At 41.8% G+C, this 18,366-nt stretch overlaps 1 protein-coding gene across 1 annotated transcript in view; it reads right to left on the minus strand.

The window, feature by feature from the left end:
* fam83b (family with sequence similarity 83 member B) overlaps nucleotides 1-1,196 on the minus strand; it is a 38,499-nt gene extending 37,303 nt beyond the window's left edge. Inside the window, exon 1 of the mRNA XM_072278259.1 lies at nucleotides 1,122-1,196. The gene's annotated coding sequence lies outside the window, so the exon portion shown is untranslated. The remainder of the gene's footprint in view (nucleotides 1-1,121) is intronic.
* Between the last annotated feature and the right edge of the window lie 17,170 nt (nucleotides 1,197-18,366).

Raw genomic sequence — 18,366 nt, forward strand, 5'->3', positions numbered from 1 at the left:
TCACGTAATGGTACTGAAAACAAACTCATGCCTTTTTTATCGAATGGACTAGATTATTGCAATACATCTTTTAATGGTCTTCCAAAGCAATCTATTGACAAACTTCAACTCATGCAGAATGCCCTTGTTGGACGTTAACTAAAACCAGGCTGAGGGAACATATCACTCCCATCCTAGCTACTCTGAATTGGCTTTCTGCATCCTTTAGAACTGATTTTAAAGTTCTCTTACTTGTTTTTAAAACTCTTAATGATCTGGACCCGAGTCCATAACAGAATCATTTTCCTTCTATATTCCCGCTCGAACACTCAGGTCTTCTTCCACCAGTCCCTTAAATTTAAGCAATCTCCCTCAAAAGTTAATTGGCAGATCAGCTTTTGTGAACTATGCTCCTAGATTGTGGAATTCAATACCAAAAACTATGAGGGATCCAGACTCTGTTGACAGTTTTAAACACCAGCTCAAAACCTATTAATTTAACCTTGTTTTAACATCTTTTTTCTTTTATTTTCATGTTTGCTCTTTGAACTACATCATCTATATGAAAAATGCTCCCTAAATAAGGGGTTGTTGTTATTATTATTATTATTGTAACACAGAATTCAATGCTAAAGTGACAAAATTAATGATCGAACATATCTGGGTATAACAAGAATTCTACTGTATTATAAAAAATTGGCTTTATTTATCACATGCACATCAAATATCAAAACATACACTTTTAAAACACCAGCTCAAAACCTATTTCTTTAACCTTGCTTTTAACTGACATCTTTTTGTCTTTTATTTTCATGTTTATTTTATTTTCACTTTTTATCTTTATCTCATTGTAAAACACTTTTTACTACATCGTCTGACGACAATATTGTGGCAGTGTTTGCGCAGACGGTCGAACGACCCCAGTTCACACAGTTGTGAAGCCGCTTTGAACACACTGCCTCAGCCATCTACCTGTCCTCTAGCGACTCGCGGTCTCATTTCTGTCCCTTGCATCTTCTGGGAGACGAGGTAAATGAGATTATTTTGAAGTAATTTTTTTTCAAAGCAATCTTCCTTTAATCATGGTGGAAAAAAATGCCGTCAGGGAACCTGGACCCAGGAAGTTTGAAACTTTGACTTACTTTGTGAAGTTTGGAGAATGCGGACCTGCCGAGAGAGTTTGATGACCCTTTCCGCTGTTCTTCCTCAATCGACCTCGCTCTGTAGCAACATTCTCCGCGGCAGGTTAACAAAGTGAAAGATTAGGTTAATTTGTCGATCGGGGCACGGCTCTGGAGCACAAGGGCGGGGAAACCAGTTCTAACATGAAACTGTACGTTAACGTGCCTGCATATCAACCGGCGCAGGAAGCTTGCCAGAAGTTGTGCAAAACCTGTTTAATTTCTGTGAACCGCCCTTTCGCTTCGGTTGGGCAGAGGACTGTGCAGGTATTTTCCAAACTGATCCGTATGACAGGGAATGCACCCCGTTGATGAGGTGAAAAAAGTGCGTCTTTGTGTAAAGTTCACAAAGGAAATTTTCTTGGTATGTTTTATTATCCACGCAAGTAATGAATCATTTATAAGCGCTGAACTATCTAATCCCTCCCTCCCACACACACCTTTCCACAGGTGTAGGAGATGCACACCCAAGATTCTGCAGATCTGGAGATCCAGAACAACACACGCAAACACAATGCTGCAGTAATTCAACAGGACAGGCAGCATCTGCGGGGGGGGGGGGAATAAACAGTCGACGTTTAGGCCCTTCATGGGAAGGGGGAAGAAGCCGAAATAAGAAGGTGGGGGAGGTGAAGAAGTAGAAGCTGGAGGGTGGTAGGTGAGGGAGAAGGCTTATAATATATGTACTCAACCTTGCCCACTCTCAAGAACCCAGCATCAGGTAAGCAACACTTAAAACAGAAGAAAAAAACACCAACAGAGGCAAAACAATTGCTACCCCTCTCCATTAGGATAGACTTTCTTATGGTAAAATCACAGCACATGTATGTTCACAGTTGAAAGACAATTTGAAAGATAGGTTTGATGTAACATTGGGTGGTCGATTGACGGAACGGGTAAACCCGTTGCTGCACATCTCCGGAGACCAGTGCTCAGTACTTACCTTGACTGCTTTCAGTGAGGGGTTTGCTCTTTCTCCTTGTGACTGTGAGAGTTTCCTCTGAGTGCCTCGGTCTCCACCTACATTCAAAAAAATAGTGCGGGTTGGTAGGTCAATTGGCCTCTGTGAACTGTGCCTGTTGTGTGAGTCAGGAGTTGAATCTATTAGATCATAAATTACGGGATCAGAATTAAGCTATTAAGCCCAGGGTGTCTACTCCACAGTTCAATCATGATTGTTTTATTCCTCCTCCACCCCATTCTCCTGCCCTTTCCCAATAATCTCTGACACCCTTACATTTCAAGTATCTATCAACCTCTGCTTTAAATATACTCAAAGACTTGGCTTCCGTAGCTGTCTGCGGCAATAGATTACACAGTTTCGCCACACATTTCTGTTCTCAAGGGACTTCCCAGTATTCTGAGGCTGTGCCCTCTGGTCCTAGACTCCCCCACTGGAAAGACTCCCCTCTCTACGTCTACTCTATGTAGGCCTTTCAATATTCAATAGGTATCAATGAGATTCCCCCCTCCAATTCTACTAAACTGCAGTGAGTACAGGCCCAGAGTAACACATACTCCAAATATACTAACCCTTTTATTCCCATGTTCATTCTCGTAAATCTGGGTGGGAGTTGAAGAAGATGTTGGATGATTATAAAATGGAATAACCTGACATGTGTGGCTCATTGTCTTTGAGGACGATGCCTAGAAGCAGATAGCTCTATGTTGAGTATCTGCATGACTCCAGAATACCACAGTAATCCTCCTTTAATTTGATTTATTCTCTACAAATTCAATTAATTCAATTTACATTATTACCATGCATTAACATTCATAATATGCACGCATATTTCATTTCAAAATGAATCTAATTTCATCAATTATACATTCCTTTCCTCATTTTCTGTCATCAATATATCTATGTCATCAAAATGCATCTGGTATCATGTCACAAATCAGCAGTTCACTCTGCACAGTCCCATAAGACAGCCTCACATCAGATCAATGCTGTGAAGCGGCCTACTATTAACTATATATTTTCCCCTTACCTCTGACTTCCCAAAGTGTAACAGCTCACACTGGACTGGATTAAACTCCATCTATCATGTATCTGCCTGTAACTGTAGCTGATCTATGCCATGCTGTATATCCTTTGACAACCTTCTTCACTGTCCACAGCTGCATCATTTTTGTTTTGCCTCCAAACCTACTTAATAATAATAATAACCTATTTCTAGAGCACGTTTCACACAGATCATGTGCTTTACAATGGGAGAAAGTACAAACATGAAAATAAAATTTAAAATAAAATTAAAATGTTGAAAATAAAAGACAAAGATGTTAGTTAAAAGCAAGGTTGAATAAGTAGATTTTGAGCAGGGGTTTAAAACAGTCAGTAGACTCAGCTGCATCCCTTATAGTTTTAGTTATTGAGCTTCATGGTTCAGGAGCATAGTTCAAGTGAGCTGAGCTACCAAATATCTTTTGAGAGAGATTGTTTCAATTTCAGAGACTGGCAGAAGAAGACCTGAGAGTTTAAGCCGAATTACAAAGCAAAGCCAATTTTGTGTTGTACGCCGGACCCAGATCATTAAGAGCTTTAAAAACAAGTAACAGAACTTTAAGATAAACTCTGAAATGTACAGGAAGTCACTGTGCAGAGAAGCTAGGATGGGAGCAACGCATCTAAGTTTTCACCAATGTCATTTATACCCTTTATGTTATTTGTATTGTGGGACCACGGTAGCATAGCAGTTAGCATGACACTATTACAGCTTGGGGCATCAGAGTTCGGAGTTCAATTCCAGTCCCATCTACAAGAAGTTTGTATGTTCTCTCCGTGAATCGCAGGGGGTTCCTCTGGGTGCTCCAGATTCTTCCCACTGTCCAAGGATGTACCAGTTAGTACATTACTAGGTCATTGTAAATTGTGCTGTGATTAGATTTGTGTTAAATAGGTGGATTGCTGAGAGGTGTGGCCTGTTGAGCCAGAAGAGTAATCTCCGTAGTGTATCACCAAATAAATAAATCACAAACAACGGAGGTCTGGGCACTGATCCCTGTGGAGCACTGCTAGTCACAGGCCCCAGCCAGAATTAAACCCTTCCACTACTAACCTCTGTCTTCAGTGAGCAAGCCACTTCTGACTCCAAACTAACAAATCACTGTGGATTGCACGCACCTTTCTGATAACCCTACCATAGGGACCTTGTAAAATACCTTGCAAAATTTCACATCATTTACATCACTTACAAGTACTGTTTGATTTAAGACGGTGTTGGTAAAAGGTTATCTGGCCTGGGTAGTCTGCTCTGTACAGACTCAGCGTTGTCATTTAAACATCTCTGTGTGCTGTTTCGGGCAAAAAAAACTTGTAGTTTGCATCTCACAATTTGTCAAGCTTCAGATAGTGTACGTAATTTCACACATGATCATAGAGAATATAGGTGAACTCGCTGAAGTCTGGCTTGCTGATGGAAGCCTAAGTACTGGTGCTCATTAGTCACCAAGTGTTTACAGGGTTTTAACCAGGACTTGTTGACATAGGGTACCCTCCCACGTGAGCAAGGAGGAATCAATTTTTAGGAGCATTACCACATTGCATATTTTGACTCTGAATTATGTAAAGCATTGATTGAGTTAGTATGAACTCTGCACATTTTTCCATGGATCTGTTATTCTGGTACAAGATGGTAACAGGTATAGCCATGATAAGAGTGAATAGCCATAGTCTTTTTCCGAAGGGTGGAAATCACTAATACAAAGGGAAATAATTTCAAGGTGATTGGAAATAATGTGGGGGGGGGTGCGGTAGGGGGGGTTAAGTGTCAGAAGTAGGTTCTTCACATAGACAGTGGTAGATGCCAGGGGTGCAGTGCTAGTCGAAGATGTGCTACCCGGCACATCTTTAAGAAAAAAGCCGAAATAAACAGGCTAATTAAGTAGGTGTCGCCCGGCACGTAAATGTCAGCCCAGATCAGAAGCGATTGCCGATATCATTTGCTCTAAGCGATGTTCACTCCTCTTTACAGGGTGCTGGAGCCTTTAGCTGTTGCATTATTTGGGCAATTTAAATGCCAGCCCAGACAGGCTGAAAAGACAGGGCTGTCAGGATGGAGGTGGCATGTTGAATCTACACAAACTTATAATAAAGTATAGGCGCTGCCGTGCTTTCTTTGTAATGACAGTTACCTGCTGGTCCCAGGACAGATCCACTGACACATTTCAGAGAGAGAAACGTCGATGCTTAATGCCAAAGAATTTAAAGTTATTGACCTTCTCCACCTCAGTTCCACTAATGAAGACTGACTTCTGGGCGGCACCTAATTCTGGGCTTGTTTATTTCGTTTTTTCTCTTAAAGATGTGCTGGGTGCGCTCTGGCTAGCGCTGCACCCCTGGTAGATGAAAAGAAAGTGCTGCCAGATGGGTGGTAGAGGCAGATACATTAGGGGCATTTAAGAACCTCTTAGATAGATAGATAGATGCTAGAAAAATAGAGAGTTATACAAGAGGGAAGGGTTAAATGGAAGTTAGAATAGATTAAAAGGTTAGCACAGCATCATGGGCCAAAGGACCTGTTCTGTGCTGAAATGTTCTATGATTTGCAATGACAAAATGTTTTTTTGGCCCAAAACAACACGTAAAATTGTTTTAGTGGCATTAGCTCTGTACAGAGCAAGCTACCCAGGCCTGGTAACCTCTTAGCTATGCCATCTTAAAGCAAATAGTATTTGTAAACAATGTTAATGATGAGGTCAACTTCAGCAAGACAAAGTCCCTAATGGTAGGTTTAACAGGAAGATAAGATGGATGTGATCCATAGCAATTGGATAAGTTGGATTCAGAATTGACTTGCGCAGAGAAGACGGAGATTAGCAGCTGAAGGTTGTTTTTCAGGCTGGAGATCTGTGACTAGTGGTGCTCCATAGCAATCAATGCTCAGACCACTGTTGCTTGCAATATATATAAATAACTTGTGCAGAAATGTAAATATGTTTGCAGACAACACAAAAATTGGTGGAGCAAGGGCAGTGGAATAGTTATCAAAGGGTACAGTGCAATATAGATCAGTTACAGTTATAGTGCACAGTATAGAATCCTGTTCAGACAGGACAGTGGTTACAAATGGAGATGAAAGAGACAGCACATGCTAGAACCTTGAATAACAAGCTGTTGGAGGAACCCATCAGGATCTGTGGGGGAAATGAATTGTCCACAATTAAGTTTGAATACCTGCATCTGGATTGGAAGTGGTTAGGGAAAATGCCCAGTATAAAAGAGGAGGGGGAGGTGAGAAAGAGGCCAGAGGAACTCTTCAGGTTCTTGCTTATCTCTCTCAAGCAGCTGTTTCCAACCTTCAGCCTCCCCTCCCTCAAGCTCACTCCATCTGGTTCATACCTCTTTTCTCTGTCTGCCTCCATCTATCATCCATCCACCTGTCTCCTAACTCCACCCATAGCTCATACCTCTCCTACTTCGCATGTCTGTGTGTCATTTCACCGCAGTCCACTAACCACCTCCAATCCTGTCTCACCAATCTCCTTCTCCACTTTAAGCTGAACATCTCGCTTCTCCACTCTCGTTGGATCATTTCCCCCGATCATCTCGCCTCTCCACTCTGAGTCCTGATGCAGGGTTTTATCCTGAAGTGGCGACAATTCCTTCCCCTCTACAGGTTGACCTGTAGAATTCCTCCAATTGCTCGCCAGACCACAAGACCATGAGAGATAGGAGCAGAATCAGAGTATTTGGCCCATCGAGTTCTTTACACCATTCCATCATGCCTGATTTATTATCCCTCTCAACCCCATTCTCTTAACTTCTGTAACCTTTGACACCCTTACTAATCAAGAACTTATCAACCTCTGCTTTAAACATTCCCAATGACTTGACCTCCACAGACATCTGTGGCATTGAATTCCACAGATTCACCACCCTCTGGCTAAAGAACGTCATTCCTCCTTATCTCCATTCTACATTCACTCTTTCCATATTCAAAGTTCAAAGTAAATTTATTATCAAAGTACATACATGTCACCATATACTATGGTGACATATATACACTTTGATAATAAATTTACTGAGATTCGTTTTCTTGATCACCCACTGAGAACTGGCTTGTGGACCTGTGGTCTCCTCCTCATGAAGTCAATAATCAGCTCCTTGGTCTTGCTGACGTTGAGTAAGAGGTTGCTGGTGTGGCATCACTCAGCCAGATTTTCAATTGCTCTCCTATATATTGATTCATCACTATATTTGATTCGACCAACAATAGTGGTGTCACCAGCAAATTTATATATGGCATTGAAGCTGTGCTTAGCCACACAGTTGTAGGTATAAAGCGAGTAGAGCAGGGGCTAAGCACACAGCCTGTGGTGCACGTGTGCTAATGGAGGTTGAGAAGGACTGGGGTCAGCAGGTGAGGAAATTGAGGATCCAGAGGCCAGTGTTTTGAAGCTTATTGATTAGTTTTGAGGGGATGATAGTACTGAATGCCAAGCTGTGGTCAATGTAGTCGATGGTAGTCAATGAGGAGCATCTTAATGTATGCATCTTTGCTCTTCAGATGTTTCAGGGTTGAGTGAAGTGCTAATAAAATGGCATTGGCTGTGGTCCTGTTGTGCTTCTAGGCAAACTGAAGTGGATCCAAGTCATCTCTCAGGAAGGAACTGATATGTTTCATCACCAACCTCTCAAAGCACTTCATCACAGTGGATGTAACTGCTATTGGACAATAATCTCTGAGACAGATTACCACATTCTTCTTAGGCACTAGAAAAATTGAGGCCTGCCTGAAGTAGGTGGTTCTTCAGACTACCAAAGCGAGAGGTAAAAGATATCAGTGAACACTCCAGTCAGTAGATCTGCATGGTTCTTTAGTACTCAGCAAGGTACTCCATCTCGGCCGATGCTTTCTGTTGGTTCACCTTCATAGAGAATGCTCTCTTGTTGGTCTCAGAGACTGAAATCACAGGGTCATCAGGGACTGTGGGAGTTCATAAAATTGCCTCCATGTTTCGATGGTTAAAGCGAGCATAAAAGGCATTGAATTCATCTGGCAGGAAGACTTGTTGTGACCTGTGTTGCTTGGTTTCACTTTGTAGAAGGTGTTGACATACAAGCCTTACCACAGCTGTCGAGTATCCTTCAGTGGTGAAAGTTTGGTCTGGAATTGTGTCTTCGCACTTGAGGTGGCTTTGCGGGCATCATATCTTGTATTTTACCTGGTCACCAGACCTGAATGTCTCTGATCGGGGCCTCATCAGATTGCGGATTTCATGGTTCATCCATGAAATTCTTTTAAACTCCAGTGAGTACAGGCCCTCAGCCATCAAATGCTTCTCATATGGTAACCCTTTCATTCCCAGGATGCTTCCTGTGAACCTTCTCTGGACCCTTGTTGCTCTATCAATTTCAAATCACTCCAGATGACATAATCTTTTGGACATCCCAGATCCTTTTCTGCCCTCCTGCCAATATCTCCCACTTTGTGCACTGGTCGTATGGAGTAAGGGAGAAGGGATTTGGGAGATCTTTGCCTGGATTTGTTCTTCCCATTGGTTCAAATCAACCTGGTGTCGTTAAGGTCTGAATAATGTGAGGAAGTTCGGAGGGCAGGATGCTAGGATAGTGGATAGCGTAATGCTTTACAGTCCCAGCAATCTGGGTTTGATTCCCACCACTGTCTGTAAAGAGCTTGTACATTCTCCCCATGACCGTGTGGGATTTTTCCGGGTGCTCCAGTTTCCTCCCAGATTCCAAAGATGTACGGTTAGGGTTAGTAAGTTGTGGGCATGCTGTGTTGGCACCAGAAGTGCAGACGACACTTGTGGGCTGCCCACAGCACATCTCCAGACTGTGAAGGTTGTTGACGTCAATGACATATTTCCCTGTATGTTTCGATGTACACGCGACAAATAAAATTAATTTTCTAATGTAATCTGTAAACTTCCTGGAGTCCCAACCACATAGTTGCTGAAGGGACACTCAGTACTGAAACCAACACAGCAGGGAGATCATACATGACACATGGAAGTGTCGGAGGCAGAGTCCGTTACCTCAGGGTGTAAGTGGTGCCAAAAAGCTTATCACGGAGTTCAGAATCCATGGAAGTTACCTCTATAATGTTGCACAGATATGGGTTGCTTCATCTGCTGAGGCTTGGTGAATGTAATTGAGAGCTGAAAAATCATCGGTAAACGTTTCCATTTCTGACCTTATGTTGGGTCAGAATCAAAATAAAACTCGGAATCAAGTTTATTATCCTCAACATACATCATGAAAATTGTTGCTTTGTGGCAGTAGTACAGTGCAGGACATTAAAAAAAACTAAGTTTAAATAAATAAGTAATTATAAATGGATAGATAAATAATTAGATCCATAGGTCGACCTACAGATAGACAGATAAACAGGCAGACAAACAAAAGAGGAATAGTGAAGCTTCATGGACGGTTAGAAATCTGATGATGACAGGGAAGAAGCTTTTCCTAAAATGTTGAGTGTGGGTCTTCTAGTCCCCAGTGGTAGTAATGAGAAGAGGCCATGTCTCAATGGTGAGAGAACTTGGTGATAGATGCCGCCTTTTTGAGACACCACCTCTTGAAGATGACCTCGATGATTGGTCACTTATGCCCTTGATGGAGTTGTCTGAGTCTATGGTTCTCCGCAGCCTCTTGTGATCCTGTGCATTGGAGCCTGCATACCAGATGGCAATGCAACCAGTCAGAATACATCTGTGCAAAATTTGCAAGAGTCTTGGAAGACATACCACGTCACCTCAAACTCCTAATGAAGTAGGGCCACTGCCGTGCCTTCTTTGTGATTAGTGTAGCAACTGAAGATAGTTTGGCTTAGATAACTGACCTGAGGATATCCTACCACTGTGAATATTGACCTCAGACAACCACAAACATTTTCCTTTGTATGAGGTGTGGTCCAACCACCGCAGTGATTTCTCCCTGGTGCTCATTGACTTTAATGCTGCTGGTTCACTTATTTGGACTACTACTTGTTTTATTATGATAGTACCAGTGATATTATACTGTCTTATATCAAGATGCACCTCCCACTGTATGTCAACCTGTCAATCTTCAGGCCGTGCCATCCAGAGACTTGTGCTAATGTTATTTTGTGACTGTATGTGCTGGATCATAGCTATCTGTACTGTGTCTGACTATATGTGCCATGATTTACACTTTGGGACCAGAGGAATGTTGTTTTGTTTAGTTGTATACTCTACATATATGGTTGAATTACAATAAACTTGAACTTAAGAGTCTATAATCCAACAACCAGTGAAATGCAATCTCAATGCAAGGACGGTTACTCTCACATCACCATCGTAAATCAGCCCTTTGATTCCTGCTTAGACCAGGGATGGAGTTGAGTGTTCCTGGACAAACCCTGCCTCCACTTAGGAACCTGCCAATATAGTTCCTAGGGTGTGATAACAATATCTTTTGCCTTTCCGTGAGACCATAAGACATAGAAGCAGAATTAGGCCATTTTGGTCCATTGAGTCTGTTCTGCCATTCCATCATGGCTGATTTAAAGTGCCATGACAGCATAGCAGTTAGCACAACACAATTACAGCTTGGGGCTTCAGAGTTCAATTCTGGTTTCCTCTGTAAGAAAGCTTATACGTTCCTTCCGTGTGTGTGTGTGTTTCCCCCAGGTGCTCTGATTTCCTTCCACAGTCCAAAGATGTACTGATTAGTAGATTAAATGCACATTATAAATTGATCCATGATTAGGCTAGGGTTAAATCAGTGGGTTGCTGGGTGGTGCAGCTTGAAGGGACTGTTCTGTGCTGTATCTCTAAATAAATAATAAGTTTTCCTTCTCAACTCCATTCTCTAAAAATGTCCATTGTAGTATCAAGTGATTAAAGTGCATCAATCTGCCTCTGTTGTTACAGGTTGGAATAGTTTGAGAAGGGCAACCTGTGATCGGTGTGACAGGACTAATAGCATTAGCGTAATTCAAGCACTTTGAGGAGTGGGGGGCAGCGCAGTGGCAGAGCTAGTAGATCCAATCTCTCAGAACACCCAGTGACCCAGGTTCGACCCTGACCTCAGGAGCTGTCCATGTGGTGTTTGCATGTTCTCCCTGTAACTGCTCAGGTTTCCTTCAGATGCTCCGATTTCCCTTCACATCCTAAAGCTGTGCAAGTTGGTTTCTAAATCTGGGGTGAGATAATGGGAACACAGGAAGAATCAAACATCAGGATTAAGAAAAGATTGGTGTCAGTGAATGATTGATGGTCAGTATGGATCAATGGGCCAAGGGGTCTGTTTCTATGTTTCATCATTGTATGTTTCTACACTCAGTGACCACTTTCTTAGGTACACCTGTACACCTGCTCGTTAATGCAAATATCTAATTAGCCAATCACGTGGAAGCAACTCAATGCATAAAAGCATGAAGACACGGTCAAGAGGTTCAGTTTTTGTTCAGACCAAACATTAGAATGGGGAAGAAATGTGATCTAAATTACTTTGATTATGGAATAATTGTTGGTGCCAGACAGGGTGGTTTGAGTATCTCAGAACCTGGTGATCTCCTGGGATTTTCATGCCCAAAGGTCTCTGGAGTTTACAGAGGATGGTAGTACAAACAAAAAAAAATACAGTGAGCAACAGTTCTGTGGGTGAAAACACCTTGTTAACGAGAGAGATCAGAGGAGAATGGCCAGACTGGTTCAAGCTGGTAGGAAAGTGACAGTAACTCAAATTACAACAGTGGCATACAGTATTGCATCTCTGAATGCACAACACTTTGAACCTTGAAGTGGATGGGTTACAGCAGCAGAAGACCACAAACATACACTCAGTGGCCACCTTATTATGTATGTGGTCTTCTGCTGCAGTCGACCATGCATTTTAAGGTACCTAATGATGTGGCCACAGAGTGTATGCTAATGATCTTCTGCTGCTGTAGACCACTGATTGTATGTCTCTCTGCACAGAAGGGCGAACAAGAGTATAACAAGGTGCAGTAAAGAAATAAAAGAGGAAGAAGGAAAAATTAAAGAGCCAAAACAGAAAAGGGGAGAAAAAAAGATTAAAATCTGAAACTTGTGAAGTTACTTAGAACTATTTGCTGCTTGAAATAATGAGACTTGATAGTTTAAGCTGCTCACTTCCTGGACTGGGGAGATTAAATTACCTGTATTTACAATTAAAAGTTGCTGTAAGTAGTTGGACTTAACTTGCCAAGCTAGCAATAATGGATAATGAATATATAAACTCTGCAAGTTCCAAAGAACAACAAGGAACCGGAGCCAACACAGGAGTTGAAATTTACAGAGGAACATTTAACAGGGACATTTTATAACATAATTTTTTTTAAACCCTAAAAATGTCAGAAATCTGATTTCATAGATATTAACCCATATCAACAAGGAAAGGAGAAACAATTTTCATTTCAGGAGAAGAAATCAGAGTGTATATAGACAAGCAGAATTATTACAGATTCCAGCTAAAGTCAGGTGGATTGAAGAAGCTGTGTGTAATAGCCTACCAGCAAAGTAAATTAGTATTTACTTACTTGTGCTAGGGGAAGCATCTGGTATTAAATACCAAGGATTCTCCTAGTTGTCTAAAGAACCTTCTGAGAGATGCTGAACATTTTTGTTTCCTTTTGGTTTCCATGAATCATATCACATTTCATGTTTTATATTTCCTTTTGACCAGAGTTTAGTAGAGCTGCAACATTACCTCATGGCTCTTAAACTCAGTCCCCTGACTAATGAAGGCCATGCGCCTTCTTAACAGCCCTACTAATTTGCACAGCAACTTTGAAAGAGCTATGGGCTTGGCCCCATGATCCCTTGGTTCCTCCACAATGCTAAGAAATCTGCTGTTAACCCTGTACTCTGCCTTCAAGTTTGACCTTCCAAATCTCTGCACACTTTTCTGGGTTGAACTTCGTCTACCACTTCTCAGCCTAAATCTGCATCTTCAAAATGTCCTGCTGTAACTTATGACAGCCTTCTATACTATCTACAACTTCAGTGACCTTTGTGTCATGTGCAAAATTATTAAACCACCCTTCCACTGCCTCATTCAGGTCATTTAGGCCCCTAATCAAAGTCTTAAATTTTATAGAACTCTTTAATATGTCTGTATTAATTAATTATAGGTTGCATGCTTTGGAGGCTCATTTCTTTGTTTTGGTGACTAGGATACTGTATGTGGAATGTATAGCTTAAGTAAAATTAAATCTTATACACTCTCAAGCATTTTGCCTCTTCAAAAGTATTTTCGTTATACTCTAAGATTTAATATAGTCATAAAACCATAAGATGTAGAAACATAATTTGGCCATTCGACACATTGTGTATGCTCTGCCTTTTGATCATGGCTGATTTAAAGTCATAAAGTCATACAGCACTAAAGGACAGAAACAGGCCCTTCAGCCCTCATAGTCCGTACTGAACTATTGTTCGGCCTAGTCACATCGACCTGCACCTGAGCCATATCCCTCCATACCCCCCCATTCATGTACTTATTCAACTTCTCTTAAATGTTGAAATTGAACCCTATATTCGCCACTTCCATTGACAGATCATTCTCTGATTATTTTATTTATTTTCCCTTTCTGTCTTCTTCACATAACCTTTAACACCCTTACCAATCCAGAACGTTTCAACCTCTTCTTTAAATATAACCCATGACTTAGCTCGCACAGCCATCTGTGACAATGAATTTCACACATTCACTACCCACTGACTAAAGAAATCCCTCCTCATCTCTGTACTAAACGGCTATCTTTGTATTACGAGGCTGTGCCCTCTGGTCCTAGACTTTCCCGCTATCGGAAACACCCTCTTCACATCCACTCTGTCAAGGTCTTTCAATACTTAGCAGAATTCTGTGACATTCCCCCTTCATTCTTCTAAACTCTGGTGAGTACAGATCCAGAGCCATCAAATGCTCCTCATACGTTAACCCTTTCCTTCCTAGGATCACTCTCATGAACCTCGTCTGGACCCTCTTCAATGCTTCAGTACTGTCCAGCGAGGACACACCTCCTTACATTCAAGTGTCATCCTACATTCCCAGAACGAGGGTGTACAAGTTCAGGCTGATGGCATCCTTACTTGTTTGGCAATAACGTGGTACCAGAATTCACATCATAAGTCATGTCTGATTGAGAGGACATCTGGCAGATCAGCAGATCTGTAGAAAGAAAAACAGGGGTAATGTTTCAGATTGTTAACTTTCCATGGGAATGGAGACAGGATGGGATAAATCTGGCTTGAATGAAGTTACAAGAAGCAATTCAAATCTTCTCAGAAAGAATAATAATATTACTCCATAAACCCGCTCAACCTTCCCCTCCATCAACTTCCCATTCCAATTGAAGTCATACTGATCTCTGCTACAATTTCTCAACATGTACCTGGTTCACTCCAGTAGGTATTGGCTTCAGTTTTTTACAAGGTTATAGAGGTTTGGCATGTCACTGAACACTGTAATAAACCTCTGCAGATGTACTGCTGAAAGTATCCTGACTGGATGCATCATGAATGCATCATCTTGCTTGCAAATATTGTGTATAATTTATTTTTAGTTCATTTTTTGTGTGTTTGTTATACTGCATATCTAATTCTACAGGCTTGTCATGTTGTTGGAGGTAAGTTTTTCATTGCACTCGTGCATGAATGCATTTGTGTATATGACAATAAACTCAACTTTGATTTTTAATATACTGACTCCCAGTTTCATAACCTCCACTTTGAAAATTTTGTGCTGTTGTTCAAATCTGACATGGTCACTGATTTTTGTCTTTGTGTAATCTTTCCAGCCCTCTAAACTTCCAATATATCTGCATTCCCCTGTCCTGGACTCTTTCATATTACCCAAGTTCCCAGCCATTTAGTCTCACATTTCTCTGCTTAACCTTGGTAATTAGTGGCAGCCAGATCTTCTTCAGTAACAGGATGTGAAATTTAATTCTGGCAATATTTTTGAAACTTTAAGACAACAAAGTTCTGCAAATGTGTTTTCAAAAGTTTTCACAACCACAAAACTGGCTTTCCTCCAAAACAAACGCAGTACAGTCTGACATAAAAAGTCTGGTGAATACCTTCACAACAAAGTTACACTCTTAAATATCTATCCATATCAAAATGTTTCCCAGTTGCCTAGTTTATTAGGAACAGGCTTCTTACTCGTGTTACATTTCCGTGGATCCAAGTTCCTGTGAATTTTTGGCAAAATAAAATCTTTCCAGGTGCCCTAGCATGTGTGGAGAAAATCCTGGCACTGGCTTTTAATGGAATCAGTCAAATGTCAATATTAGGTTAAAAAATACCTGCAGATTCATTACACCATTTGAAAAATATGCAACTGTGATCGGGTCTCAAGTGAACTACTCAACAAAAAGTACCTGCAAACAATTTGACATTCTAAAATTCATTATATTTCTCCACTTTATTTATCTTCTGTCTGCTGTGGCTCCCTCAGTGTATGCTGTAGCCAACAAAGTCTCTGTGTCCCTGAGCTATTAGTGGAATCTCAGAACTATTGTTGGGATTGTTTGCAAATGTCATGACATTCCTGAACATAGACTTCACACTGATTCAGGTTCAGATTCAGGTTTAGAGTATGATTATGATTTACTTATTTATCACACATACATTGAAACATACAGCGAAATGGGTCATTTGCGTTAACAACCAACACAGCCAAGGATGTGCTGAGGGCTGCCCACAAGTGTCGCCATACATTCCGGCACCATGCTCTACAGGACAAAACAGAACACAACAACAGCAAAACAAGTTTCTTTTCTCCCTCCCACCCACCTACCCGCACAAATGGACAGTCCTCCAACTCCAAGACAGGGTCTCCAGACTCCAGACTCCAGCCAACAGGCTTCAACTTCTAGACATCTGATCGACCTTTGACATTATGGAATGGTTGCCTATGTGAGGTTTCTTTTAATGTGGGGTAGCCATAGTACACCAATAAACACAAGGGGCTCATCAGCTCCTCGATTCCCTCAGGAGGTTAAAGGCATTCAGCATGTCCCCTTTGACCTTTGCTAATTGTTCTGGATGCTCCATAGCAACCTATCCAGATGCATCGCAGCTCAATATGGTGACTGCCCTCCACGTGGACTGCAAGAAACAGCAGAGAGTCGTGGACACGAGGTTCTGCAGATGCTGGAAATCCAGAGTAGCACACACAAAATGCTGGAGGAACTCAGCAGGTCAGGCAGCATCTATGGAAATGAATAAGGAGTCCAAGATCCTTCCGGTGGACTAGAATGAAAGGGGGAGGGGAAGGAGAGTTGTGGACACAGCCTCCCCTCCATGGAATCTGTCTCTACTTCTCACTGCCTTAGTAAAACAGCCAGTATAATCAAAGACCCCCACCCACCCTGGATATTCTTTCTTCTTACCACTTCCATCAGAGAGAAGATACAAAACCTGAAAGCACTAGGCCCAAGGACAGCTTCTATCCCTCTGTTATAAGACTACTAAGTGGTTCCCTAGTACAATACAATGGACTCTTGACTTTACAATCTACATCGTTGTGACCACGCACCTTATTGTTACCCAGCCATATTCCTGCTCCCTAGGTTTGGCCTCAGTTTTGACCATCAGCCATACCCCCTTTGGTTAATTGGGGAAAGAATATCTGAAGACCTGGTATAAAACACATCTGCATATCAAACCTTCAGTTGGCATTCTGATGCTCTGAAGAAATGACATCATTTCCGTCTCTACAAATTCTTTCAAATTCTTTGGAAGTAAAAGTAAGCCAACAAGTTTTTGCTCCTAGGCAAGTGTACTGAAATCCATCAACTGCAGTTCTTCATTTCTTCCACCTGTCTCCTTCCATCTTTCACTCTTCTCTCATCCACCTGCCTATCACCTGGATCCACATTACCTCTCACCTGGATCCACATTACCTCCCAGCTCTTGCCCATCCTTTTATAGTGGTCCTCTCCCCTCTTTCAGTCCAAATGAGTTTCAAGTAACAGGTTTATTGCCACAGCATACATACCCTGGGCGACACAGTAACGTAGGGGGCGGTCCAGTCACATAGCAGTTAGTGAAATGTTTTACAGCACCAGTTTTAATGGGTTTCAATTTGATGCCACTGTCTGTACGTTCTTCCCTTGACCTGCGTGGGTTTCCTCCAGGTGTTCTGATTACCTCCCACATTCTGGGTTAGGGTTGGCAACTTTTGGGCATGCCGATGGAAACGTGACAACACTTGCTTGATTTCCTCATTTGCAGATCCCAGTCAGCTTGGATTGGCAACAACATCTTCTCCTCATTCTCCATCAGCAGAGGTGCACTGCAAGGTTGTGTGCTTAGCCCCCTGCTCCACACGCTTCACACTTATGACTGTGTGAATAGACACAGCTGTAATGCCATATTTACATTTGCAAATGACAACACTGTCATTTGCCGAATCAAAAGTGGTGATAAACCAGCATATGGAGGAGGGGTGGGAAGATTGAAAACATGGCTGAGTTTTGCCACAACATCCTCTTACTCATGTCAGCAAGACTAAAGAGCTGATTATTGATTTCAAGAGAAGGAACCAGAGGACAATGAGCCAATCTTCATCAGGGTATCAGAGTTGGAGATGGTCAGGAACTTTAAATTCCTCAGTGTTATAATTTCAGAGGACCTGCCCTGGTCCAGCACATAAATACTTTATATGTTATTGTCACCAAACAATTGATACTAGAGCATACAATTATCACAGCGATATTTGATTCTGTGCTTCGCGCTCCCTGGAGTACAAATCGATAGTAAATATTAAAAATTTAAATTATAAATCATAAATAGAAAATAGAAAAGGGAAAGTAAGGTAGTGCAAAAAACCGAGAGGCAGGAATGCAATTACAAAGAAAGTAGGGCAGCTCCTCTTCTTCCTTAGGAGTTTGCAAAGATTTGGCATGACATCTTATACTTCAACAAACTTCTATAGATATGCAGTGGAGGATATATTGACTGGCGGCATAGCAGCCTGACATGGAAACACCAATGTCCTTGAACAGAAAATCCTACAAAAATGAGTGAATACAGCCCAGTCCATCACAGGTAAAGCCCTCCCCACCACTGAGCACAACTACTTGGAGCCTTGTTGCAGGAAAGCAGCATCCATCATCAGGGACCCCCCCACCACCACCCAGGTCATGCTTTCTGCTCACTGCTGCCATCAGGAGCCTCAGGACTCACACAGCCAGCTTCAGGATCAATTAGGCTCTTGAACCAAAGGGGATAACTTCACTCA

The sequence above is a fragment of the Mobula birostris genome, chromosome 2, assembly GCF_030028105.1.
Source record: "Mobula birostris isolate sMobBir1 chromosome 2, sMobBir1.hap1, whole genome shotgun sequence".
NCBI classification, from domain to species: domain Eukaryota; kingdom Metazoa; phylum Chordata; class Chondrichthyes; order Myliobatiformes; family Myliobatidae; genus Mobula; species Mobula birostris.